The sequence below is a fragment of the Panthera tigris genome, chromosome C1 (genome assembly GCF_018350195.1).
Source record: "Panthera tigris isolate Pti1 chromosome C1, P.tigris_Pti1_mat1.1, whole genome shotgun sequence".
Classification (NCBI taxonomy): Eukaryota; Metazoa; Chordata; class Mammalia; order Carnivora; family Felidae; genus Panthera; species Panthera tigris.
This window is the reverse complement of record NC_056667.1, coordinates 62643507-62670499: the sequence shown is the minus strand read 5'-3', so window position 1 is coordinate 62670499 and position 26993 is coordinate 62643507. Positions and strand designations below refer to the sequence as shown.

The 26993-nt window shown below is 39.9% G+C and overlaps 1 protein-coding gene across 6 annotated transcripts in view; it reads left to right on the top strand.

Annotated features, from left to right (window-relative positions):
- The first annotated feature begins 10447 nt into the window (after window positions 1-10447).
- SLC44A5 (solute carrier family 44 member 5) overlaps window positions 10448-26993 on the top strand; it is a 368679-nt gene continuing 352133 nt past the window's right edge. For 2 of the 6 annotated variants that reach the window (XM_042997592.1, XM_042997601.1), the window contains exon 1: window positions 11202-11274. The gene's annotated coding sequence lies outside the window, so the exon portion shown is untranslated. Of the gene's footprint in view, window positions 10582-11201; window positions 11275-20682; window positions 20770-21928; window positions 22006-26993 lie in introns of those variants that run through there. The other 4 variants (XM_042997595.1, XM_042997599.1, XM_042997593.1 and 1 more) reach the window with 4 other exon arrangements.

The window sequence follows — 26993 nt, the reverse complement described above, 5'->3', positions numbered from 1 at the left end:
CAAATTTTCATATATTTGATCAGTAAGCAACTACTTCCAGTTGGCTCCTTTGTCCTTCTGGATGATCTCACTAGTCTTGAGCATTTCCTTGCTTTCTGGCACATTAAGATGTTCCAGGTTCACTTAGTACTTTGGGTGTTACAGACCTGGAGTCATTTCTCCAAGAATCATTGTCTCTTTTGAGTGGACAATGGTATTTAGAAACCAAGATCTGGGCACTAGTTGTGTTCATTACTATGGAGTGCATTGCTTCTTAGCCCAGATGAGCTCCAGAGCATGTCTGAGTCTTAGTGTGCAAATTTGACTCTCATGCAACCCCCAAACTATATAATTATTAGGCTATTCCAATTACTCATACAGTAGTAATCAGAGTGGTATTTTAGGATGTAAAGTAGACCATATTTTCCCTGCTTAAAATCATCACATACTACACTTCAGCCACATTAAGCTTTCCTTAAGTTCCTTTAAAGCAACAGTCTCTGAAGGTGTTCAAGAAAATGCATTTTTAAAAACCTTATCCTTTAAAACACCCAACTTTTTGTGTATATTTTATAATGTACATAATATATTAATTGTATACACAATGTAAATGCAACCAAATAAATATAGTTGGAGTTGTGTGGGCACAAATTTTTTTAAATGTTTATTTTTGAGAAAGAGAAGAAGAGAGAGAAGGGGAGGGGCAGAGAGAGAGGGAGAGAGAGAATACCAAACAGGCTCCATGCTGTCAGCACAGAGCCATTCATGGGGTTTGATCTCATGAGCCATGGGATCATGACCTGAGCCAAAATTACCAGTCGGTTGCTCAACCAACCAAGCCACCCAGGTATCCTATAATTTTTTTTTTTAATTGATGACATGCCTGGTAACTTTGGAATTTGGAAACCACTGCTCTAATCCTGAGTTTCCTACTGGGGGGCCTTTGGACATGCTGTTTCCATAAGGACTTTACAGCTTAATTTTGTCTTTCCTATAAAATTGTGAATATCATGAATGTATGGACCATGTTGTTTTACTTCTTCATTGTATAACAAATGACCTAGAATAGTGACTGGCACATAGTATAACTCAATACATATTCGTTGAATAAATGTTGAATAGAAAAAAATAGAGAAGAGAAATGGATGGGAAATATAATTTGGCCCGTTGTCAATATAATTATTTTGTATGCCATTTATTTCACAAGCAAATTCCTCACTCACATATGAAAGAATCAGTTGGTAACTGGTAGACTGAGTAAAGGAGCAATGTAATAAACAGGAATTACAATGGAGGAAGTTACTGTAGTCAGTTTTAGAATATTTTAGGGGTAAAGAGATTAATTGGAAACTAGAAGAGGTCAGATTAAACATTCTGTCCTTGAGTAGGCCAACTGAAGTATCAAATAAAACTATTTTAGTTGTTTATATATATTGCATAAAATCTTGATTGTTCATCTGTGTATCATGCATAGCAAACTATCTTTATATAATATCTGACTATCCCTCCATCCATACTCTGCCTTATTTAGGTCAGGTCTGTGCCACTTCCCTCAGAGGAATTTCTGGGTAATTTGAGCAAAGACCTAGCTTTAGGGTTTCTTGGTCCTCCCAAATGCCTTCTTTGGTTTCTTTTGGGTTTCTATAGGATTGAACTATAATAAGTATACATCTTATTGTGGGTGCAAAAATGCTCCCTGTTAGCTTCCTTTTAGAGGGGTATGGTTCTAGAGGTTAGATGACAGTCAATTGAATTTAGCAAAATTAAGTACAATTTTTGGGGCACCTGGGTGGCTCAGTTGGTTAAGCTTCTAATCCTTGGTTTCAGCTCAGGTCATGATCTCATGGTTCATGAGATGGAGTCCCATTAGATCTAGAGATTTTCTCCCTCCCTCTGCCCCTCCTCTGTTTGTGCACTCTCTCTCTCAAAATAAATGAATTTAAAAAAAAAGAAAAGAAAAAAGGAACTTGTTTCTGGTCTGAAGTAGAAATATCCTATTTCATAGACTGATATCATGGAAAGAGCCTGGTATTGAGTTAGTAGAGTTGCATAGAAGTGCTGGAACCTGTATATAAGTCTGTAAACCTTCATGAACCTCATTTTCTTACCTATAAACATGGAAGACAGGACCAGCCCTCTAAACTCATAGGTGTGTGGACAGGATTAAATGAAATAAAGTATGTAACAGTAATTAATAAATTGCAAGACATTGTTCTAATATAGGCAATAATTAGTACTTAGTGATAAAATATGAACACATGAAATGGACTAAGAATATTTACAAGCTTAATATTTACACACCTTAAGAGTTTGAAGAGGTGATAAGGTAGCTTTTGTTGTTGTTGTTGTTGTTGTTTTAAAGTAAGCTCCATGGGAATGCAAGCTGGTGCAGCCACTCTGGAAAACAGTATGGAGGTTCCTCAAAAAACTAAAAATAGAACTATGACCCAGCAATTGCACTATTAGGCATTTATTCAAGGGATACAGGTGTGCTGTTTCCAAGGGACACATGCACCCCGATGTTTATAGCAGCACTATCAACAATAGCCAAAGTATGGAAAGAGCCCAAATGTCCATTGATGGCTGAATGGATAAAGAAGATGAGGTATATACATACAATGGAGTATTACTCGGCAATCAAAAATAATAAATCTTGCCATTTGCAACTACGTGGATGGAACTGGAGGGTATTATGCTAAGCGAAATTAGTCAGAGAAAGACAAAAATCATATGACTTCACTCATATGAGGACTTTAAGAAACAAAACAGATGAACATAAAAGAAGGGAAACAAAAATAATATAAAAACAGGGAGCGGACAAAACAGAAGAGACCCATAAATATGGAAAACAAACTGAGGGTTATGGGAGGGGTTCTGGGAGGGGGGATAGGCTAAATGGGTAAAGGGCAGTAAGGAATCTACTCCTGAAATCATTGTACTATATGCTAACTAATTTGGATGTAAATTAAAAAAAAGAAATAAAACAAGTTTTAAAAAAAATAAAGTAAGCTCTACCCCCAAGGTGGGGCTCCAATGCCTGGCACTTGAGATCAAGTGTGGCATGCTCTATTCACTGAGCTAGCCAGGCATCCCGACAGAGTAGTTTTTTTTTTTTTAATTTTTTAAAATGTGTATTTATTTTTGACAGAGAGAAACAGAGCATGAGTGGGGGAGGGGCGGAGGGAGAGGGAGACAGAATCCAAAGCAGGCTCCAGGCTCTGAGCTGTCAGTACAGAGCCCCATGATTAGGGCTCCAGCTCACCACCAGCTGTGAGATCATGACCTGAGCCAATGTGAACCCTCTTAACTGACTGAGCCACCAAGGCATGCCAGAGTAGTTTTTTTTATGTTTATTTATTTTTGTGAGAGAGAGCAGGGGAGGGGCAGAGAGAGAGGGAGACAGAGGATCTGAAGCAGGCTCTGCACTGAGAGTGGAGAGCCCTATGTGGGGTTCCAACGCAGGAACACCCTAGTGGAAGTCTGAAGCTTAACATACAGAGCCACCAGGCACCTATGACAGAGTAGTTTTGAATTAAATCAGAGATCGGGCCTATTTTCTAATTAAAATAAGCTTGCTATTTGTGTTTTATATCTGATACATGCCTTTGTTGTGAGAGGAATTGGGTATTTCACATGTGTGTCAGATTACTTACTTCAATATAATACATTATGTGAAGCTAAATTCAGAAAGAGTGCAAAAAATAATGTGTGAAGTTTTTGTGACAAAAAAAAAATCTCAGGACATTTATTAGAGCTGCAAGGAATGTTTGAGATGATATTTTATAAGCCAGAAAACAGAAGAATAGAGGACTTAAACGACTTGTGCAAATTTTCAGAGCCATGAAGTTCCAGGGTCAAAAAATAAAACCAGGGGTTTGGACTCCAGTATTCTTTCTGTTACACCACATTGATGCTGGGGCAACTTCTGGCTACTGGTCCTGAATAGAATCACTGGATATTTAGATAATCAGATTAGGTTGGAAATGTAGGGAAAGGAAAGAAGTGTTAATAAGATCACTGTGAAATAGCAAGTAGGTTTAGGGGAAAACTCAGCTCCTGTAAAGGAAAAAAAAAAAGAGATTTTGTATCCTTCTCCCACACTGGTAACCTCCTCCCCGCTTTACCCCTTCTGCCCTTCTTTTAAAGCCTGGTTATATTCTTAGATGTGTCTTAAACTTTTGCATGCTCTTGCAGTCCTAGGACACTGGAGAGATTCCTCGTCTGATCAGCACGCCAGAGGACAGCTCCTCCAGGAAAATGAAATCTTTCCAAATCCCCAATCAGAGAGAGAAAGAACGCGGCCACTGGGACAAAGTTTGTACCGGAGGCCACGAAATCACCCCCCCCCCCTCCCCGAGTCCCTGCAACATCTGAGAGCTTGAACTTTCTTCCCTCTATTCCCACAGCCCCAAGGAAACTGTCTTGAGTCCTCGTTATAAGGAGGCTTAGGGCGTGAACTAGGTCATTCTTCCAAGTGTCTGGGGATGGGCTGCCTCGAATTTAATTTCTCCTCTCCACTAGCTTCCAGTTTTACTCTTTCTTCCCTTCTCGGTTCTGGAGGGAGGCATCCGCGCGCCCCGGGGCTAATCGCCCGGTTGGAAATCAGGATTGGTGCCCCGGAAGAGGCTTTTTGGGGAGAACGGTGGTGGGGCCGGGTCGATAGTGCCAGTGCTCGTTTTCTCGCAGTTGGCTGGAGTTCTTGTTGGCCAATGGATACGTGTGTCTTTCGCCCCCACCCCCGAGCCCCCCATCGCGTCTTGCCGCCTGGGAGAGGGTTTCGGAGGTCCGGAGGCAGGCAGGCCGGCAGGATGCGGGCTCCACCAGAGTCGGGCTGCCTGGCTTTCTACTTCCTGGCCCCAGAGAGCCAAGGGCTCCCATCTTCCCCTAGCAGCCCCCCGCTGCTGCCACCGCCACCTTCCCTGGCAGCGGCTGCTAGATGACGGCGCCGTCACTGGTTGGATTGGAGCTGGCGGCTCAGACGGGACACCAGGGTGGGGGAGTTGGGGAGGGAGGGTGTGGGCAAGGGGGAGGTCAGCTCTGGGCGGGCGCTCCGGGGACCCTGCGCTGCCCCCTCCAGCAGCTGGAGCGGCACAGCAGCATCAACAGTCGCCGCCGCAGCCACAGCGGCCACAGCAGCGCGAGCGCCAGGCTCGCAGCGCGGCGCGGCCGAGAGCAGAGGGGCGGCGGCGCCCGCCCCAGCAGAGCCGAGCCGAGCCGAGCCGAGCGCGCAGCCGGGCCGCCGCCGCCGCCTCGCAGATGCCATCACAGCAACAAAGAGCTCGCTGAGCTGAGTGCCGCGGCAAGAGCTCGCCGGGAAGCCTCCGAGCGGGCTTCGGGAGCCGGGCGGCAGCCGGAGGAAACGCGCGGGGGGTCTGGGGGAGGGACGGGGGCAGAAGATGGCCAAGAAGAGAAAGCCCTCCAGCATCAAGGGTGAGTTCCGCTCCGTTCTCACCTCGGCCCATCCCACCTTGCACCCGCGGTCCGCCCCTGGGGCCGGCCTGTTTACATCCAGGCTCCGCCAGGTGGTAGGCAGCCTGCAGGGGAAGAGTTTGCCTTCTCCGGGAGGTGGAGGGACCTCAGCACTGCTGCACCTCCCTGTGCCTCCGGGGAGACTCTGACAGGAGTTTGTCCCCTTTTTCTAACGTGGGGAAACCTGGAGATTCTTTCTCTCACCCCACCCTTTTTCCTACTCCGAGAGCTAGGTTATCTGTTGCACGTTTCCCCCTCAGGGTAGTGGGGATACGGGAGACTCTGGGCTCCTAGCGTCTCATCCTTATCGGAAACAGGATGCGTGTGTGTGCGTGTGCGTGTGTGTCGGTGCGCGCGCGCGCGCGCGTGGGAGAGAAATTGAGAGAGGGAGAGAGATTGAGAGGTTTTCCCCGTGTGTGTGTGTGTGTGTGTGTGTGTGTGTGTGTGCGCGCGCGCGCGTTTGTGTGTGTGTGTGTGAGACAGAGAGAGAGAGAGAGAGAGGGAGGGAGAGGGAGTTTTTTCCCCTTGGTCTCTTCTATTCCCACCTCCCAACCTTTCCCCTCCCACCGCCCCTTCATCCATAGGGTGACAAGTTCTGCATCCATTTTACCTCCATCCTGAGGAGGAGGTAGCAGCTTTCTGGGTCTTCTTTTGCCCAAAGGTCAAGAGTTGCTACCGGCCAGGTCCCTGCGGGCTAGTTCCTTCTTCCCGACGTGGGTTGGCAGGCAGTGACTCTAGTCTAGCAATTCCCCCCTGTTGCTCCTTTGCAACCGGGGGTTCCAAAGTTGGAAAGTTCAGGGGAGGAGAAGCGATGGCAGAGAGGACAAGAAAGAGCTCGGGAGGGAGCCTCCTGAGCTGCATCTCGCTTTGTGGGGCGGGAGGGTGCGTCTGGACTCTCAGAGTGCGGTGCGCCGGGAGCCGGTGTACTGGCCTCAGGAGCCCGCAGCGGGGACTCGTAGAGGTCGCCGGTCGCCGGCTCCCTCCCGCTCCCAAGCTCGTGCAAGGGAACCGGTAGTGGCCGAGAGGTTGTGTGCAGCACTGTGGAGAGGTGGAAGTCGGCTCCACACTACGCTCGCAGAAGTCTGTGCCCCTGGGTGGGTGGGGAAGGGCTGGACCTCAGCAACTTGGGGAGGAGGAAGGGACGGTGCTTGAAGTTGGATTTCGACCCAATGCGTCTCCTGGCCGGGGAGGCGGAGACTTCTTGTGCTTTAGGGTTATATAGAATAGGACCACCCCTCTGAGATGCCAGTGGATACATTATTGAAGGTAACGGCTTGGTGTTAGCAGCGCGTTAGGCTTTGGCGTGCTTCTTGCTTTTTCCCCAAGTCCTGCTTGTGGGAGCTTAGCTCCACTCTAGAGGTCACTAGGGGGACACAACTTTATCTTGGTGCTTCAGCTTGCTTTTTAATTGCTCCGGGGTTCTCAAATCACTTATTGGAAAGGGTTTAAAACCATGATCCTTAATCTTTTGGAAGATGTTACTACAAAACACCGGGGTTCTGTTTGAAACTGTAATATATGTATAATAATTTTCTTTAAAATATTACAGTTCCTGTAAAATAGAAAAGGTCTTAAGCCTGAATTTTTTTTCTTCCAATGAATCAGTACATATTTAAAGTGGTAGATGACTAAAGGAAGAATGAGAGAATATACTCATCTACAATTTCCTTACCATAATATCAGATCATTACTCTAAACCAAGATTGACAAGGTGCATTAGTTGCACTTTTGGTTAGCTCCTTTTTTATGGAACCATATGGCATGATGAGCGAAACAGAAGGACTGTTTTTCAGCATTGCTGATGGGACTATCCATTGGCAGGAATACATTTCATACCCACCCCAAACCTTGCGATTGTAAATGGTCCATGAACAGTGGAAAAATTTTACAGTACATGGCAGCTACAGTTGGTCTTACTCTTGAAATTAATCTGGGCAGAAGCACAACAAATACAAAAAAGACCAAATTAATGAGAAGTGAACTAGTATAAGAGGTTTGATGAAAAAGACACCTCCTCTTTAGTTCCTTCCCCCCCCCCCCAAAAAAAAAAACACCAAGAAGTTTTTGTTTTGGATGCCAAGATAGGATTGTGTGTATTTCCTTACATTTAATTTGATAGTGAAATAATTGAAGAATAGAGGTTAATAGAGTTTTGTCATTTAAGTGTTAATAGTTCCTCTGGAAGAATTAAAAACCAAGCTTTCCTAGGATGTGTGGTTTCAAGAAATTTCATTGCAGTTTTTAAAAATAAGGTTTTCTTATGCTACATGTTTTCCTTAAAGGGAAAGTTATGTTATTTAGCGCTTACTGATTTGTGGGTATTTTTTTCCCCTCTCTACTAATTTTGGGTTTCTTTTTTTAAAACTGGTTTATTTAATAATTCTTAGAAGGAAAGATGCTCCCCCCCCCTCTTTTTAATCCTTGGAGTTTCACTTTAGCAAAGCAGGTTTAGTGGTGATACTTTATAGATAACAAAAGCAAGCCCAGAAAGTTGTAACCCATTGACTTGCCTCAATTTTTCCTTTTAAGAGAAGATCTCTACAAAAGCATTTGACTGCAGGCTTGCTGAACTGCTTGCTCTCAGACATCTGCTTCTAAGTTACAACCAGCTAAATAGGGACTGCCTGGTAGAAAACCAAATTGTTAAATTGCTAGCCTTTTTCTTTCTTTTGGCAGCCTGCTCAGGTAAACTTTGCAGGATAATAAACCATAGGTTTAATAATATTCTATGCTGTGTTGGTTATCATCTTAGGAAAGCTGCTTCTCTGCTTAGCTACACTGCATGGGGGAAGAGATCATTTGTTGGAGCATGTGACAGGCAAGTTGCTCATTGGCTTCTGAAGTCCTAGCAATAGACACTACATACCTAGAACAGACAGAAATTGGCCAAAGGGAAATGTAATTTCTTAACACCGACAGAAGAATAAGATGAGTTCGCCATACTTCTCAAGGAATACTGACATTTATTTGTGATACCTCATCAAAAGGACAGCTTTTCAAAGAGGCAAATGGAATATTTATGAATCCAATATTAACAGAATTTTGTTAAAAAATGCTGTAGTCCATGATCAATCAAAGTCTTATAAACACAAGTTAGTTACATTAGTTATGGTGATATTAAACACTGCTCCTCCTTTCCAATATCAGTATAGGATTTCTCAATTATTTAAGTTTAATGGTTAAATTATGCTTGGATTCATCTTCATGCATTCATTCAGCACATATTTACTGAGTACTGGATATGTGTCAGGTCTGTGCAAAACACTAGGGACACAGTGATGAACGTGATGGACAATGAAGAGTACATTAATAAGGGACCTAGAAGGAGCAGGTAAACAAATACATGAACAAGAAAATTTCACAATGATAATACCATGAAGAAAATAAAATAGGACTAACAAACAAAGGAAAAAAAAAAAGAGACAAACCAAGAAATAGACTCTTGACTATAGAGAACAAACTGATGTTACCAGAGGGAAGGGTGGGTGGGGGGATGGGTGAAATCGGTGATGGGGATTAAAACGTACATATCATGGAAAAAAAAAAGAAAGAAAAGATGATGTGCTAGAAAGAGATCGTAAGGTTACTTTAGATTATCTGAAGAGGTGACATTTGAGCTGGGAACCAAATGAAGTAAAATTTGCATACCAAGTACTGAAACATAGCAGTCTTAAGGCAGGAATGAGGTTGCAGTTTGACATGTTCAAGTACAGAAGGAAAGCTGGTTTGGCTGGAATGTAAGGTCTGAGGTAGAGACAGGTAGGGAGAAGCCAGATCTTTCTGACCCTAAGCAGGATTATACATTTTATTTTAACTGCAGTGGAAAGCCAACTGGATGGATACACATTAGATGTTTGGGATTATATTCTTATCCTTAAGGATGATTTTAGAGAGAACAGCTTTCATATGTTGGGGAGCAAGATTAATTCCTGTCTCCTCAAAGGGCCTCCTAGCTGGACTAAGAAATAAATTGATCTGAGACAGATTAACAGGAGAAAATCAAATTTAATAGATCCATAGACATGGAAATTCCAAAGACAACCAGGCAAAATGAACTATCTTTGTTACTCTGAACTAAGGAGAAGGTGGGTAGAGGTCTGGGATTTCAGAGGAAAGGAATGCATTTCCCAGGGTGATAAGAAGAGCGGATGTTTGGTAATTAGATGTCTGTCATACCATACAGATGGGTCACTCCAATAAAATCTATTTCTGTTAATAACCCTTATTCTGGGAGAGACCCCCCCCCCCCAATTTAGATTCTTTGGTGTGGTTAAGGGAGGGACAAAAGTTTCTTTTGAGCCCTCAGGGTCTCAAGTGCCTTCAGCTCAAATGAATCCATATGCCAAAGTGGCGCATTGTGTGTGTGTGTGTGTGTGTGTATAGGGGTGATCTGTCCTGAACCCCTACATGCACATCAACTTCTTAGGCCAAGTGAAACAACCCAATGAACTTCACTTTTCTTTTTTTTTTAATGTTTATTTTTGAGAGAGAGACAGAGTACGAGTGGAGGAAGGGGCAGAGAGAGAAGGAAACACAGAATCAGAAGCAGGATCCAGGCTGCAAGCTGTCATCACAGAATGTGGGGCTCAAACCCACAAACTGTGAGATCATGACCTGAGCCGAAGTCAAGCTCTCAACCAACTGAGCCACCCAGGCACCCCTGAACTTCACTTTTCTGAAAGGTCTAGTTATACTCAAGTGTCCTCTCTACTACTTACCAAAACACCTACAATATTTTGTGCTGAGATATTGATAGCATTTCTAGAAATTTCTGATTGAAAAACAATTTTAAAGAGAATGTGGTAAAGATTATCAGGTTAGTTACCCACCTAGCAAGCCTCTCAAAGAAATTAAATCTTTGGAAAAACATATTGTAATGTTAGAAAGGAGAATTATAAAAAGTCTGGAACATGACTGACTGTGCAGTGGGTGGAATGTGGAAGGCAGCGGGAGGGATTCCTAGGAAACAGAATGGAGTCCATGAAAGAAGAATGATGGTGGGAAAGGAGACCTAGGAAAGCCTCTAAGACAACATCAGCCAATTCATGATTTTGCCAAGAGGCGCAGAAGCCTGATGTGAGGGTGTTCCAAAAGAAACACTCTAATTCGAGCACAAAGGAAGTTCAAATCAGGGTACCTTTATGCTTTTGACTGATCTTTTACTTGTGAAGCATTTATAACAATAAAAGCATACAGGCTTTTAAAAGATAGCTTTGATTTTATTAATCATTCTTAGGTTTTCTTATGGATTACAAATCTTACAGATGAAAGCAACATGAAATAATTAATTATAACAACTGCCATTTGTTGGAGGTAGCCGCTTGACAGCTAGTTAACAGGGAGAGTGGCTCTTGGGTCTCTGATCTTACTGTGGAGATGTTGGCCGGGGGAAAATGGGGTCTGTTGGATGATTTTCTGCTCCCTGAGCATTGGTGACTAGAAAGTAGTGGTGACTACTTCTATAAGTATAGAAGATATAATAGAAGATATAAATAATTATTTTGAAGCTCTCCACTGCCTTCTTCTACATCCAAACTGCTTCTTTGCCAAGCATATATACTAAGAATATACTAAGAATTTTTATAGCTTCAGGGCTTTGTTTAGCCCCCTCCTTCTCTTTTTTTGTACTCCAAGTCTCTCTTTTGAGTCTAGCAAGGCTGGTATACCTCAAGGATTATGTAACTAAGGATGAATCTGGCCCTTAGTGATACTGTAACACAATGTGTTTATGACATCATCTCTTTTCCATACTACTGACTGTCACAGTATGTTTGAGTTAGAAAAAGTGCTCAGTGTTCATAGAGTTATTGGAGGAATGAGAAAGAGGTGAGTGCTGCTGCGACATATGAATAGTCTATGTAAGGAATTTGGTTAAGATTATTATTTGTGAATACATATTCTATATAAGCCAAGATTTATATCTTTAAAAACATTTTTTAATGTTTATTTATTTTTGAGAGAGAGAGACAGAGTGCAAGCAGGGGAGGGGCAGAGAGAGGGAGACACAGAATCTGAAGCAGACTCCAGGCTCTGAGCTGTTAGCACAGAGCCTGATGTGGGGCTTGAACTCATGAACCGTGAGATCATGACCTGAGCTGAAGCCAGTTGCTCAACTGACTGAGCCACCCAGGTGCCTCTCCAAGATTTATATCTTGGTTGTGTATGTTTATATGTATACATGCATGTATATTATTATATTATATATTATTATATGCATGTATACGTATATAATTTAAGTCAAGACATATATGTCTTGTTATATATAATTATATATATATAATAAGATATCATTATATAATTTATATCAAGACATATATATCTTGAATTTGATCAAGTTTACTCTTTGTAAAGGCATTCTACATAATTGAAGATATATATCTTGGTACATATAAAATAGAGCTCAGTTCCCAATTTATATTCACACATCACTCTTTATACATGTGAATGAATATTATCTGCATTTTGCATATGAGGAAATTGAGATACAAAGACATTAGGTGCTTTCTTGAGGTCTAAGAGTAAATTGTTCACTCTGGATAGAGGCATAAACAAGCCCTGTGACTCTTTTTCCTCTGTCTATGTCCAATATTTTAATATCTGTTCATTTTCCTCGGGGTTAATCAACTCTAACATAGAGAGGTAGATCGTCAAGTTTTTTTTTCCCCTGCTGAATCAAGAGCATGATATATCTTCTTATATTTTCCTCAGAAGTGTCACAACTTTATTGTTTGCAATCCACTTTTAAAATTAAAAATGGGGGTCAGTTAAGCATCTGACTCTTGATTTCGGGTCAGGTTATGGTCTCACAGTTTGTGGGTTCAAGTCCCGCATCTGGCTCTGCGCTGACAGCCCTGGGCCTGCTTGGGATTCTCTCTCCCTCTCTTTCTGCCCCTCCCCACTTGCTCACACACACTCTCTCTCTCAAAATAAATAAACTTAAACAAATTAAATTAAAAATACATTGCTAAGGTGATAGAGATGGGGAGGCAAAGCAAGGTGAATAAAGGATCTCACGTTTTGAAATGGGTAAACAGAAATGATGCATCCTAGTCAACTCTAAGATAGATCAGGATTATTTTGTCATTTATATGTGAAGCCATTTGACTGTGGTGGTAGCCAGCTTTCAGGATGGCCTCAATGTTCTTTGCCTACTGGTATTCACACCCTACATTCTCCTTTCCCACACTGAATCTGGGCTGACCCGTGTAACCAGTAAAGTACAGTAGAAGGCTATATTGTACATAAAGGCATGTGGCTTCTGCCTTGCTCTTGTATATCCTTTGCTCTCTTATATTGCTTACTTTGGGGAAAACCAGCTGCCATGTTGTGAAAACATTCAAGCATCCCTGTAGAGAGGCCCATGTGGGAAGGAGCTGAGGCCACCTGCTGAGAGCCAGCCATATAAGGGATCTACCTTGGAAACAGATCCTCCAGCCCAGTTAAGCCTTCAGTTTTCCCTTGCTCAGTCAACATCTGACTGAACTTTATGATACCCTAACCCAGAACTGCCCAACCAAGCTGCTTCTGGATTCCTGTGTCACAGAAACTGTGAGGGATAATAAATGGTTACTATTGTGGTAAGCCACTAAATCTGGGGGTAATTTGTTACATAGCATTAGATAATGAATACATATGTGTTTCATTACCTTTGTGCTTCTATCTTGGGAGATAGAGACCCTCTCAGTGGTGTGTGTGTGTGTGTGTGTGTGTGTGTGTGTGTGTGTACATATATATATATATTAGGGAGATGTGTATGGAAGAATGTGGTTTTTTTTTTTTAAACCCTCTACTATAATGGGATTAATTTACTTATTTATACAGTTATTCTAGGGCTTCTCCTGTACCTATCTGCCACTTTCAGTCTCCTGAGAATAAAAAGAACACTCTGATTTACAATTTTCCTTGCTAATATCAGCACTGGCCTTAAATTTTAGCCCACTGTCTTACTTTAGTGAGCTTACTTTAGTGAATTGGACTGAAAACCTCAAGTTCTTTTTTCCGTTGTCCTTGAGTTCTTTTTAGCAGCCTGTTTCCTCTCCTTTTTTTTTTTTTTTTTTTTTTTTTTGGTCCTCATCCCTAGCTCCTTTGTTTCACTTATTTTGGAACGTACTTCCAACTAGAAGCCCCAACAAACTAAACATCGGAGTGATAAACGGGACATAAAAGTCCTAAAATCCCCCAAACAGCCCAAGACTTCACAGATCCCCAAACTGAAAAGGCAGAAAGTCCCTTAAAACCTAAAATCTTCCAATAAAAACCTCTCCTAAGTTCTATTTATCTGTTCCTTTCTGCCAAAAGGAGATCCTTCTCCCTCCCAGGCCAACTAGTGCTTTGATGTATGACCAGGAAAATGAGAAAAAGGATCAAGAAAAAAAAGAATGCTGCCATCCCTTTTACTTCAGGATGGGATATTTGTGCACTTTATTTAATTCATTCATTTGACAAATATAAGTTGTATGCTTACTCTGTGCTAAGCACAATTCTGAGGGACTTACCAGAAAAAAATGGAGCTGTGGTCAGGTTTACATTCTAGATAGGGAAGACAGACAATGGAAAATAAACATTTAGCAAATTGTTGATATTAAAAATTGAAAAATGTTGTGAAAAAAAGAAAAAAAATATTCATGGTAAGGGGGATTTGCAACACTGGTAACAGGATGATGGAGAGGTCAGTTGTAAGTAGGAATATGATGGTTAGGCTAGGCCTAATTGAAAGGCAATATTGAAGAAGATGAAGTAGTTATTCATGGCAGGACAATAACCTTCCAGAAAGTGAGAAAAGCCAGTGCAAAGACCCAAAGTTTGGCATATATCTGGAATGTCTGATAAACACAAAGGAGGCTGAGTGGAGTTAGAGAGGAGAATAGAAATAGGAAAGGGGTCAGGACGATGAGACAGGACCTCTAGACAATTTAGACAATATAAAGGACTAGTTGGGAGTGCCTGGTTGGTTTGGTTGGTGGAGCATGAGACTTTTGATCTTGGAGTCATGAGTTTAAGCCCCACATTGGGCACAGAGATTACTTTTGAAAAAAGACTATTTGCTTATTAATAAAATAAAATAAAGGCTTCAGCCCTGAATGAAATGGAGCACCACTGCAAGTTTTTAACAGAAGAGTAATGTGCTGTGACTTACATTTTATTATTTTATGAATTTTTAAAAATATATATTTTTAATTTTAACTTTTTTATTTTAGAGAGAGAGAGCACACACGAGTGAGGGAGAGAGGCGGAGGGAGGGAGGAATGGAGGGAGGGAGGGAGAGAGAGAGAGGGAGAATCCCAAGCAAGCTCCATGCTCAGTGTGGAGCCTGATGTGGGGCTCAATCCCATGAGCCTGGGATCATGACCTGAGCCAAAATCAAGAGTCAGACGGATGCTCAACCAACTGAGCCACCCAGATGCCCCAGATATAACTTACATTTTAAAAGAATTGTTGTGACTCCTGTGTTGAGAATATCCTATAGGGGCAAGGAGAGAAGCTGGAAGACCAGTAATGAGATGTTTGCAGTATTTCAGTTGAGAAGTGCTGGTGGCATTAGCATGGCAGCAGTGAAGGACATGGGAAGTGAAAGGATACTGAATGTATTTTGAAGTGAAGCTAATATGGTTTCCTGAATTAACCGTATGTGGAAGGTGAGAGAAAGCTAGGTGTTATGGACGATTGCACAGTTTTTGGCCTGAGTAACTAACAGGATGAAGTTGCCATCAAATGGTGTTAGAAAGTTGTGGGTGGGGCAAGTTTAGGGGGAAGGATTGGGAACTCACTTTTGGACACATCTGGGTTTGAAACATTTATTTGATATTCAAGTGGAGGTGACAAGCAGGAAGTTGGATATATGAATCTGGGAGAGAGGCAGTTTGGGAGTCATCAGCACATAGGTGGTGTTTAAGAGCCTGGACTGGATGACTCACTAGGAAGTGAGTGCAGATGGAAATAAATTATCTGAGCCCAGGATTGTTGCATTATTAAGAGAAAGGGGAGAAGAGGAGGAAACTAGTAAAGGAGATTGAAAAAGAGCAACTAGTGAGTAAGGAGGAAATCAAGAGAGTGTGGAGTTCTGGAGCCAAGGGAGAAATTGTGCAAAGGAAGAGAGGAGTCATCAACTGTGTCATATGCTGCTGCTAAGTGAAGTATGATGAGAGCTTAGAAATGGCCACAGGATTTATTAATGTGAAGGTCACTGCAAACCCGGACAAGGGTGGTTTAACTGTAGTGGTGGCAGTGATGGTCTGAATGGAACAGGTTAAAAGAGATGGGAGGAGATTAGAGACGACTTAGTTAACTCTTAAAGGGTGTGTTGGCAAAGGGAGCAAAGAAAAGGTGCTGTGGCTGGGGTGGGAAAAGCAGCGAAGAGAATTTGATTTTCTTAACATCTGAGAAATAATAGCAGATTTTGTTCCTTGTCGTGTGTTACTGTGTGCTTTTTGTCTTTGACCTCTCTTACTCTTTTACTTTATGGCTGCTTTTCATGACAGTTTCCTGGGGAGGTAAGGAAGAATTTGTGTAGAATGACTTTATTTCATTTCTTTTTCTTTTTCTTTCTTTAAATATACTATCTTAAAAATGAGCCTGGGTGGCTCATTCAGTTAAGTCTCCGATTTCAGCTCAGATCATGATTTCCTGGTTCATGGGTTCAAGCCTCTCATGGGGCTCACTGCTGTCAGCATGGACATAGGTGTCATCCTGTCTTCTCTTTTCGCCCCTTCCCTGCTCTCATTCTCTCTCTCTCAAAATAAATAAATACATATTTAAGAAATATTGAATATAGCATTAAAAGAGGTGTATCAATGGAGCTCCAGGTGAAATATTTAATAAAATATGCCACAATAGGAGAAAGTTGCCAGAAGAGAAAGGTTTATCAGTCATTGTGTTGCTGGCTGCAGTAGTCTATCCTCTCAGGTGGAAGGCTCAAAAGAACTAAAGAAAATTTTTAAAATACTGTAGTTCTTGACCAGATGCACTTCTGCAGTGACTGTGGGCAATCTCACAGTCATGACTTGGGTAATGCTATTGGGATCTAGTGAGTAGACACCAGGGATGCTACTAAACGTTCCATAATGCCCAGGACAGTCCCTACAGCAAAGCGTGATCTGGTTTGAACTGTCAATAGCGCTGAGGTTGCAAAATTCTGGGTTAGCCCCATCATTTTTCCATTCTTCCAGAGAGAGGCTAGGAAGCTACTTCTGAAAAAGGAATCCAGAAGAGCTGGCTTTATCTATCTCATCTTCTATGTTTAGACAAGGCACAATTTTTTTAACAATAATTAGGGTTCAAACTAAAAATATTTCATTTTTTTTGTTGGTTTGTTCTCTCTTTGTCCTTGCCTTTCTCCTTCCTTCTGGTGGTTGCCATTGCATATTGCAGTTTTTTAAATAAACTTAGGTAGTTTCTCATTAGGGCTCACATTATTAAAGAAGCATTGAAATCACAGTAAAAATTTTGTTGTTCAGTTGAGGAACAACAATTTCACATTGCTGATTCCTGTTCTGCATCTGTCTGAATATTTTGTGAAACACAGGATCAGGAACACAATGCTTTGTTAAGTTTTAGCTCTCTCTCTCTCTTTAATGTGAAAGGATGAGTAGCCTCCCAGACTACTTTTTTGTGGCTTCTTCTGGCCACTAGGACTTTAGTGGAGAGCTGCACTCTTACTAATCCTATCAGGTAAGGAAGACTCTGACCAAAGTCAGGACTGGTCCTAAGTGCTAGAGCAATTTTCCTGTAGGATCAAAGCTAATACAGCACTATATGTTAATTATATTAGAATTGAAAAATAATAATAAAATAAAAATTTTAAAAAGTATTGCCATATTCACTGTGTAAATTATTTTTCAAAATCCAGTTTTATAAGAAGCAATTAAAATGTATGCATTTGGAGAACTTACAGGACAGGTTCTTAGTATAAATTTTGTAGCTCATTGGCTTGTGTTTCAGTGTTCAAATCCAGAGACACCCCCTCCCCACTGAAAATATAAGATTTTGAAATTGACCATACAATTTTATTAAAAATTTATTATCACTCCATGTTTGCCTTACCAAAAAAACTCGAAAGTCATTTTAAAGTTTATCCTACGATAAAAAAATTAGATAAAAAAATAAAAAGTCATAAAATGAAAAAAGAAATACTATGGAAGCTATTTAATAGATATTCATACTTTACAAATTCAAATATTAATAGCATTTTTCAGTTTGAATTAAGCTCTTTTTCTTCTTACTCACTGATCTCCGCCTCTTATTCACAGTTCTTTTGTTTGGCTGCAGAAGAATGTCATCATATTCTTTTCCCATGGCAATGACATTGATTCTGCTGATTTAACACCTTTACTATAGTGAAAGAGTATCAGTGAATAAAGAAGGACCATTATGTTGTTTAAGAAAGTTTTTGCTCATAAATAAATGTGTCCAGAGATATCTTAGCTGTTTGAGGGAGGATAGACTTGAAGTTACAAAGAATAGCATTGGGATTTACCTCTTTTCTCATCTTCTTAACCACTAAGAAAGTCTGACATTGAAATGGATACTTTGTAAAACTTTGTGGAAACTCTAAATTGAATAATTACCACACTGCCACACATAAACTTTTATTTAATGATCTGTAGAAACAACACAAAGACTAAAGGACATAGGCTTCACATACCTAATTCTAAGATCAAGACTCTGTTTTAACTTCTGTAAATTCTCACTACCTGGTCCTGAATTAATGCCCTAAGTATGATGAAGAAACAAATTAATAGATTATACACAAGTATATGTGGGTCAGAAGAGACATGTAACCTTTTTAACTGACTTGGGAAAATCCATTTTCAAGTTTGGGGCAGCATTAAATGGTAGAAAGTGATATAAATTAGAAATACTTTACTAAAGCAAGTCTTTGAGAAATTCTAATGGGCATTTTATTTATTTATTTATTTATTTTGAGGTTTTCTCTTTAAATTTTTTTTAACGTTTTTTATTTATTTTTGAGACAGAGAGAGACAGAGCATGAACGGGGGAGGGGCAGAGAGAGAGGGAGACACAGAATCGGAAGCAGGCTCCAGGCTCTGAGCTCTGAGCCATCAGCCCAGAGCCCGACGCGGGGCTCGAACCCACGGACCGCGAGATTGTGACCTGAGCTGAAGTCGGACGCTTAACTGACTGAGCCACCCAGGCGCCCCAACTAATGGGCATTTTAAAAAGCTAATTGCTTACAGTAAAAGGACTGAAATATCATGAGTATTTAGAATTTTTGTGAGTCTAGACTTCCTTTCCATTATTTGTCCCTATTTAATGGGTTTATGCTACATCTTGTATTTTTGAAAACTGTTTTTTGTTTTTTGTTTTTTTTTTTTTTTAACATGGAAGCAGAAAAATCTTGAGAATTGCCATTGTTAGACCAGTGGTTCAATAATCATCAAGACCTTGGGGATGGGAAAGTGGTTAGATGGCATTCTTTTTTCTTTTTTCTTTTTTTAAAGTTTATTTATTTATTTTTGAGAGAGAGTGCAAGCTGGAGAGGGGCAGAGAGAGAGAGAGAGAGAGAGAAAGAGAGAGAGAGAGAGAGAGGGAGAGAAAGAGGGAGAGAGAGAGAATCCCAAGCAGGCTCTGCTAACAGCAGAGAGCCTGGTGGGGCTCGATCTCATGAACCATGAGATCAAGACCTGGACCAAAATCAAGAGTCGGAAGCTCAACTGAGATACCCAGGCACTCCAGATGGTGTTCTTGAGTAATTTTATGGGAGGACTCTTTAGGAGGGATTTCCTGAATAAACATGTAGTCCTTTCATTCCTTTAGATATGCTAAAACTTTTTCTTGGAATCAGCCAGACCTTGAAATAGCTCCTTATCCAGCTTGTGCTATTTTGGCCCCCCATAGAAGTGCTTTTGCTGATTTGTGCTTAACTGTTGTAACACTGACTGATCTTGAGATACTTGACATCATATTAAGTTTCCAGATGTTCTTTCTTGTGCTGATCACTGTTTTACAGAGTATGTGTGTTGTATCTGATGGAGAAGTTTCTCTGAAATGTCATTAACTAACGATGGATAAAGTGAGTCATAGAACTCATGATGTCTCTCACAAGGGGTGGACAGCTAGGAAGCTTGGAATTGAGTCTGGGTCCCCTTCTTGCTCAAGACTATGAGATCATAAGTCATTCACTTATGGATTTATTTTTGTTTCTCATCGTCTCTCTTTATATATTTTGTTTTGTTGAATTGTATGTATTTTTAGAAACTATTTTATTTGTTTTTAAGTTTATTTATTTATTTTGAGAGAGACAGAGAGAGCACGAGCAGGGGAGGAGCAGAGAGAAAGGGAGAGAGAAAATCCCAAGCAGGCTCCACGCTGAGACTGATGCATGGCTGGAACTCATGAAACTGTGAGATACTGACCTAAGCCGAAATAGAGTTGGATGCTCAACTCATTGAGCTACCTCGGTACCCCTAGAAACTATTGTAAATCTTCTTTGAAACAAGGTGAATTATAAACAAATTAATATTGGCTGAGACTAAATCCCTAGAAGTTAAATAATCTACTCAAGTTATAAACTAGTAATTTGCAGAACTTTCATTTAAACCTAGATGTAGCCCCAAATAATTTTGTACATATGATAGAACACTGAAAAAGTTTTGGGAAACAAATCATCCTATGGTCCTCACCACCACCATTTTTTTTTTTGCATCTATTCTTTGTTGATGTATAATTTTGCATAGCTGCAATTTTATTTTATGGCATCTTTATCCACCTGGTTTTACAAGTTGAGAATCTGAAGTTATCCTTGATTCTTTTTCCATGCCTCTACTCAGCCCTGATCAAGTCAGTCACTATTATTGATCCTAAGTATCTACTTTTCTGTAATTCAGAAATATAATTGAGTGCTCATCATTTCTAGTATGGATTGAACCACCTATACACTAACGGGTCTCCTCATGTTTAGCTTTACATCACCTCTAATTATTTTTTTTTTTACATTGAAAATCTGATACTCCTACAAGGCAAATCTGATCACTCCACAGCCCTAAAATTCAATAATGGCTCTCCATTACCTACCCAGGATAAAAACAAGGCATACAAGGCTTTCTAGGATCTGACCCATGATTACCTTTTCTGCTTCATCTCCCACCACTTTCTGCATCTATTCTAAGCTTAAAGATCTTACCATTCTAACACTGAGGACCACACACATTCTTTTATACTTCACTTTGTTATACTAGATTTTTTGGTAATGCTTAAAAATCTCTTTTAATCCATCAGGCCTCAACACAAATGTCACTACTTTCTCTATGAAACTTCCCCCATCTTCCTCTCTGGCACTGCCCTGCCCCTACCCTACAGGCACAGGTAAGCATTTCCTCTTTAGGGCTACCAGATATATTGCACATGCTTCTATTAGTGCTCCTAGATGGATTTAAAATGTTGAGTCCATCTCCTTTCTCAGTATTCCTGTGGATCTTTAGCTTTACCACCACCCTGAAGCAAAAAGAACCAAAAATCTGACAAAATCAGTAGCTTAACATCCCAGGGTCAGAGTGTCACTGTCGCTGATGCCTGCCTCCCACTCTTCTGGTGATACTATCAGGCAGTTTCAGGCCAGCCAGTCTGTACTTGGTGCCTGGGAGAACAGCACCCTATTCCCAAGCCAGTTGTCTAGAAACTTTCTGCTCTTTCCTAAGGCTTCTTTCAGTCTTTCTGTATCTTGACTTAGTTTTCTTGGGTCAAACCTGGCTTTGGTTAGGTTGTAATGTGCCTTGATTTGGACCTGAGTTTTAGTGGATTGCAACAAAGGACTGCTACCTCATGGTGCCTGGGATTTGCCATGTGCCCATTGGCTATCCCCTTCTCTAGGTCCCTCCACAGATACCCACTACTAGGCTATGAGCATCCCTCCTTGAGGGTCCTGATTATATAAAATGTCTGGTGTAACTCTGGGCATGTCACAGAGACTAAATGAATATATTATTGAATAAATCAAATATACATATTTATATTTTATATATTCTTCTTAATTTTAATGGTTTAATGATTCTTGCATTGTGTTTACATAAATAACATAATCAACTGAATTTTCTAGGATTTCTCTACAAATATAGTGGTTTAATAAACATCTGTCCCTGTGTGTGTATGTATGTGCATGTTTACTGTGTTGAACTATGTCTTTAGGTTAAAGAGACCCAGTAGCATCTAAGTCTAAAAAGTTAAGTGTGGCCCATGAAAAGGAAAGTGAATTTGTAATTAATATATCTAGGGAATTGTACTGATTAGTTAGTAGAAGATCTGATGTTAGCTCCAAATTGTAACAGTATTATCTTGTAATAATGTTATAAATTATCAGAAAATTCACTAGAAAGTTATTCCAAGGTCTGATATGTACTAATAGCTTGAGTTCTAAGAAAAAAAGGTACAGAAGAAAGTGGTGCTAAATTATCTTCCTTTAATCAGAACTCCTAAGGTTTATATACTCATTTTTCTTTTTGTCCTATTCTTCCTTTATTGACAGTACATTTTCTCATGAATATGAAATTAAACTTTAAACATCTTAAAGTAGAGGCAACTGAATCTTTATCTTGGTGCCTAACAGTAAGTGTTCATTAATAATTAGCTGAATGAATAGATGAGTGAATTTTGGGATGTCATTCTTCTGCAATGAATGGATACAGTTCTTGTTCCTGCCACTGAACTGAGACCATAGATAGAATTCAGAGCAGGTGTTGCTGTTCCCATATGTAGTAGGAATGGTTCCCCAGACCATGTCTGAGTAATCCATAATGTGAATCTATTTCTGGATTATCAGGAACTGTTACTGTTTTTATTTCTTTAAGACTTCACATAGGGAACTATTCAACTCATCAAAAGTTTTTTATTGTGGGGGCTCCTGGGTGGCTCAGTTGGTTAAGTGTACATACTCCTGATTTTGGCTCAGGTCATGATGCCAGGGTAATGGTTCCAAGCTGAGTATGAAGCCTGCTTAGGATTCTCTCTCTCCCCGTCTCTCTTTGCCCCTTGCCCAGCTCGCTCATGGTCTTTCTCTCTCTTTCTCTAAAATAAAAAATTTTTAAAGTTTTTTTATTGTAGAAAAAGTTGATTCCATGATCTACAGGGAATAAATAACTTCTGGGTCAGGCCCTTTGAGATGTTTTTGAAACACTGAGAATCTGGTATGTTTAGACAGGAAAATTCTGATTTAAAAATATAGATGATGGGATGAGGGTGGTGAATAAAGCTTGAAAGGCTGCCCTTAGGCAATGTCTTTTCCAGAGGATACATCACTGTCACCTAGAGATACTCTTTAGTTAGTTCCTAATAAATGGCTTTTCCACATTTGGAATCTTTAAATTTCATTACTCTAGAATTATTTCTGAAATACCTGGAGAGATATTTTCTCTTCCCTCCCACCCTCCCTACTTTCCTTCCCTCCTTTGATATAATTATTTTCTTATTTTGGGTTAGTCTTGGTTAACAAAAAGTAATTTATTGAAAATGGTTTCATTAAGAACTGCAGCTGTGTAATACCAAGTATGATTTTAAGGATTATCAAATTAATTTATATATTATATCTTGAAAAACTAGCTTGATATGCAGTTCATTATTATTTAACATTGTGATTTTAATCTTTCTTTTTTTAAAAATGATGTAAAAGAAAAAGGTATATTCCCTGCCTATCTCTATTGCATTATTAGCATTCTTCCAAGGTATAAAACCTTTATAATTGTTAACTCATTAATCTTCAGGAGGGAGAGAAAATTTATAGATATTATTTTTACCATTTCAAAGGATGAGGAACCATCTTTACCAAAGAATTTTTGTTGCTTACTATCAATTTACGTATCACTTGGTGATTTCATTATAATTTTGAATGTCAGTTTACATTTGACATATGGACACTTTTTAAAAAGGTTGATGTACAAATGAAATACTATTAACACTGAAATTCAGCTTTCCTAACTTTTAGTCTTATTTTTCTACTCTGTAGATAGTCAGATATTATGATACAAGATGAGGAAAATTCTATCTTTTAATATTTCCTTTCACTTGAGGACACTAATGACATTTGGATCTGACTTACAGACTCTCATGCTATATTTAAACATGGTCTTTTTTTCCCTTTTAGAACTTCATTTTTCATTTCAATTTTTCAAAAGCTGATGTATTTCCATTTGTGATGTCAGTTTTACTTACCTTCTTTAATATTGATTGTGAAATTCATGTGACTGTGGTTCAGCACACTTTTAAAATAATGTAACTTGAAATAGTCATAAGTATTAAAGTCTGAAGTTTTAAGATAGTTTTCAACCAATTTCTGATTAGCAACACTCCAGGATGTGTTAAAAATGAAAGAGATTTTATAAATGATTTAGCTTAACTTCTTTTCAGATGGGTAAACTTAGTCTCAGAAAGGTTAAAATCATTTTCCCGTGTTACACAGCCAGAACTTGGCAAGTCTAGATTAAAATTCAGATCTGACTTTTAGATCAATGTTTCTTTCACCACATGCTCTGGAATTGGCTCTATTGTTTATGGATGACATGGCCGATGGAGCAACAGAGGTCTTGCACCTACGTCCTGGAATTAGAGTGGTGTGTGTGTGTGTGCGTGTGTGTGTGTGTGTGTGTGTGTGTGTGTGCATGCGCACATGCATGCAAATACACACAATACAAGAAAGTAGAAGAAAGGTGCTTTAATTTTGCCTTTAATTATGCATGCCTTAAGTATGTCCATACCTCCTTGAGGTTGCACCTGTTAGCATTTATCAAACCATTTTAATTGTATGTATACTCACTTTTCTTCCCTACTAGACCAAAAATGTCATGCCTTGTTCACAGGTGTATCTTTGATGGCTACTAGCAAAGCGTCTTACTCACTCTCAGTGCTCCACAATGATTTGTTGAGGAAATGAATGAATGTTTTTTTTTTAATAAGAAAAACATAATGGACTAGGTTTAGGACTCAGATATCTTATTCTAGAAAGAACAATCTCACATCTCAATTCAGTTTCCTATTATTCCTGCTCATATGTTCCCTCCCTGAAATGATATTTCTTATCATTTTTAACAATATTTCCCAGAGCCTACCTGCTTTCTTTTTTTTTCTGGACTTTGGGGTCAGACAGATATGTGTTCAAATTCCAGCTATATGATCTTGAACAAATTACTTAACCTCATCGAACTTCACTTTCCTTATGTGAAAAATGAAGACAATAATACCTACCTTACAAGACTATTGTGTGGTAGTTAAATAACATAACAAATGGCAAAGTATATAGCATTATGTTGTGTGTAATAGGTGTTCAATAAATGCTTGTTTCATTCTCGTTTCTTGTTTTCTCCTCCCTCTCTTTCTCTTTGCTCCTTCCTTCTTCCTCTTTCCTTCTTTCCTTCCATCTTTCCCTTCCTTCTTTTCTTCCTTCCTTTTTTCCTTCCTTCCACCTTTCCCTTCCTGCCTGCCTGCCTTCCCCTACTTCCCATTTTCCGGAAATGGGAGAACTGCAGAAAATTGGAATTATAGTCAAAGCTAGCTTTTTTACAACAAAGGTGCTCCACCCAGCTTGCTTCCAGGTCAGCCTCTGTGTGTGTGTGTGTGTGTGTGTGTGTGTGTGTGTGTGTGTGTTTTAACATTTATTTAATTTTGAGAGACAGAGCATGAGCAGGGGAGGGGCAGAGAGAGAGGGAGACACAGAATCCAAAACAGGCTCCAGGATCTGAACTGTTAGCACAGAGCCCGATGGGGGGCTTGAATCGATGAATCGTGAGATCATAACCTGAAGTTGGATGCCTATTCGACTGAGCAACCCAGGCGCCCCAAGGTCAGCCCGTGTTTTCATACTTCTTTTTTCTGCCCTGTTTGTACCCACAGCTGACTCTGTTTACATTCAGTTTCTCACACTGGCCTGAAATCCAATTATGCTGCCAGATGTCTGATGCTCAACATGTATTCTGTATCAAGGTAGCAAGAGAAGAAAAGAGTGAGACTAGGGACACCTGGGAGTGCCAGAGACAGTTCCCAGAGGCAGTAAAAAAACTCCGAGTTTGTGTTGATTGCAGAATAGCTGTTCCAGGAACAGAGTCTTTGGAATGACCTTCAGAGCTCTTTTAAAAAAGGGGAAGGTCACAGCTGTTTGTCTTTCTTCCTCTTAAGGATGCTGTTTCATTGTCTTTAAATCAGGCTATGTTGCAAAATGTTTCTAATCAGGATTTGAATTAATATTTAAAATAATCCTAGCCTGAAAATAAGAGCTGAGCCACCTAATTGAATGCAAAAAAACCCCACAATAATAATAACAAAAATAAGTAAATTATCAAGGCACCATCTGAAGGAAAGCACTCTCCTGACATAAGCAATCTTGCCTCAGCACAGAAAGTGAGCTCTCAGTGGTGCAGCAACTACTGATGAGGTTCACATTAGATAGTAGATGAGCTGGCAGAGTGAAGAAGAAATTCTTTAGGAGTGTTCGGCTCAGAGTGAGACTATTTTATTTCTAATATTCCACTAACTAATTTTGTGAATTTGAGCCCTCAGGTTACAAAATCTATTGGTAAAACAAACTGTTATATGCTTGTAAATTGTTGCTATTGATATTGTTTCTTTGGTTTAAGGCCAAACTTCTGTTCAGGAGGGTGATAGGAGAGTTTAACTCCTTTGAGAACCTTTGCTCTAATGAAAGAAATATGACAGGGAGATGGTTGTCTGTATACCACTAGACTTTCCTGGGGAGTTACCAGGGGATTACAATAAAAAAATCACAAAATTACTCTATCCAAATTGAGTTTCCATTCATTCATTAAGCATTTTATTGAATGTCTGCAGGCACTGTGCTGGGCTCTGAGGGTACAGAGATATGTATGACATGATCTCTACTTTCAAGGAGTTTGCTTTCTACTCAAGGGGGAAAGTAATGCCTTACCAGTTCATTTCCATACAAAGCTGAGTGAAACGATATTCGGCAAATCGATACAAATTGCAGTGGGACTGCAAAGGTATGACCTTCCCATTCACCCTAGGGAGTCAGTTGAGGCTTTGTTGAGAAAGGTGTAATCATATGAGACTGTATTTCAAATCATCAAACAAAATTAACCTTGCTGACATCTAAACTATAAAATGTTGACACTTTATTCCCTGCCTATTGTTTTTACTTTATATGTACATAATTTTTGGATGATTAATGTTTCTCTAATGCAGTGATTCTCAAAGTGTCATCAGCAGCCTCTGGGAACTAGCTAGAAATGCAAATTCTTGGGCTCCCCCTCAAGACTACTGAATTGGATAATCTGGGGACAGGGCCCAGCAATCTGTTTTTAAAAAGCGTCCTGACTCCCCACTAGAATCATGCTGAGTTTGAGAACCACTGCTTTAATAATTCACTGATTATTTCTTAAATATGTTATATAAAATATTTTTATAAATAAATTTATATAAAATGTTTTATAAAAGCAGGTTATAATCTCTACAGTTGCATGAATTAAGTATGTGCTCAGTGTCTTTATACATCATCTCATTTAATCTTCACAATAGCCTTGAGAAGGAGGGCTTAGTGACTCTCACTTCTGGGTTAGTTTCCAAATACGTGTGAA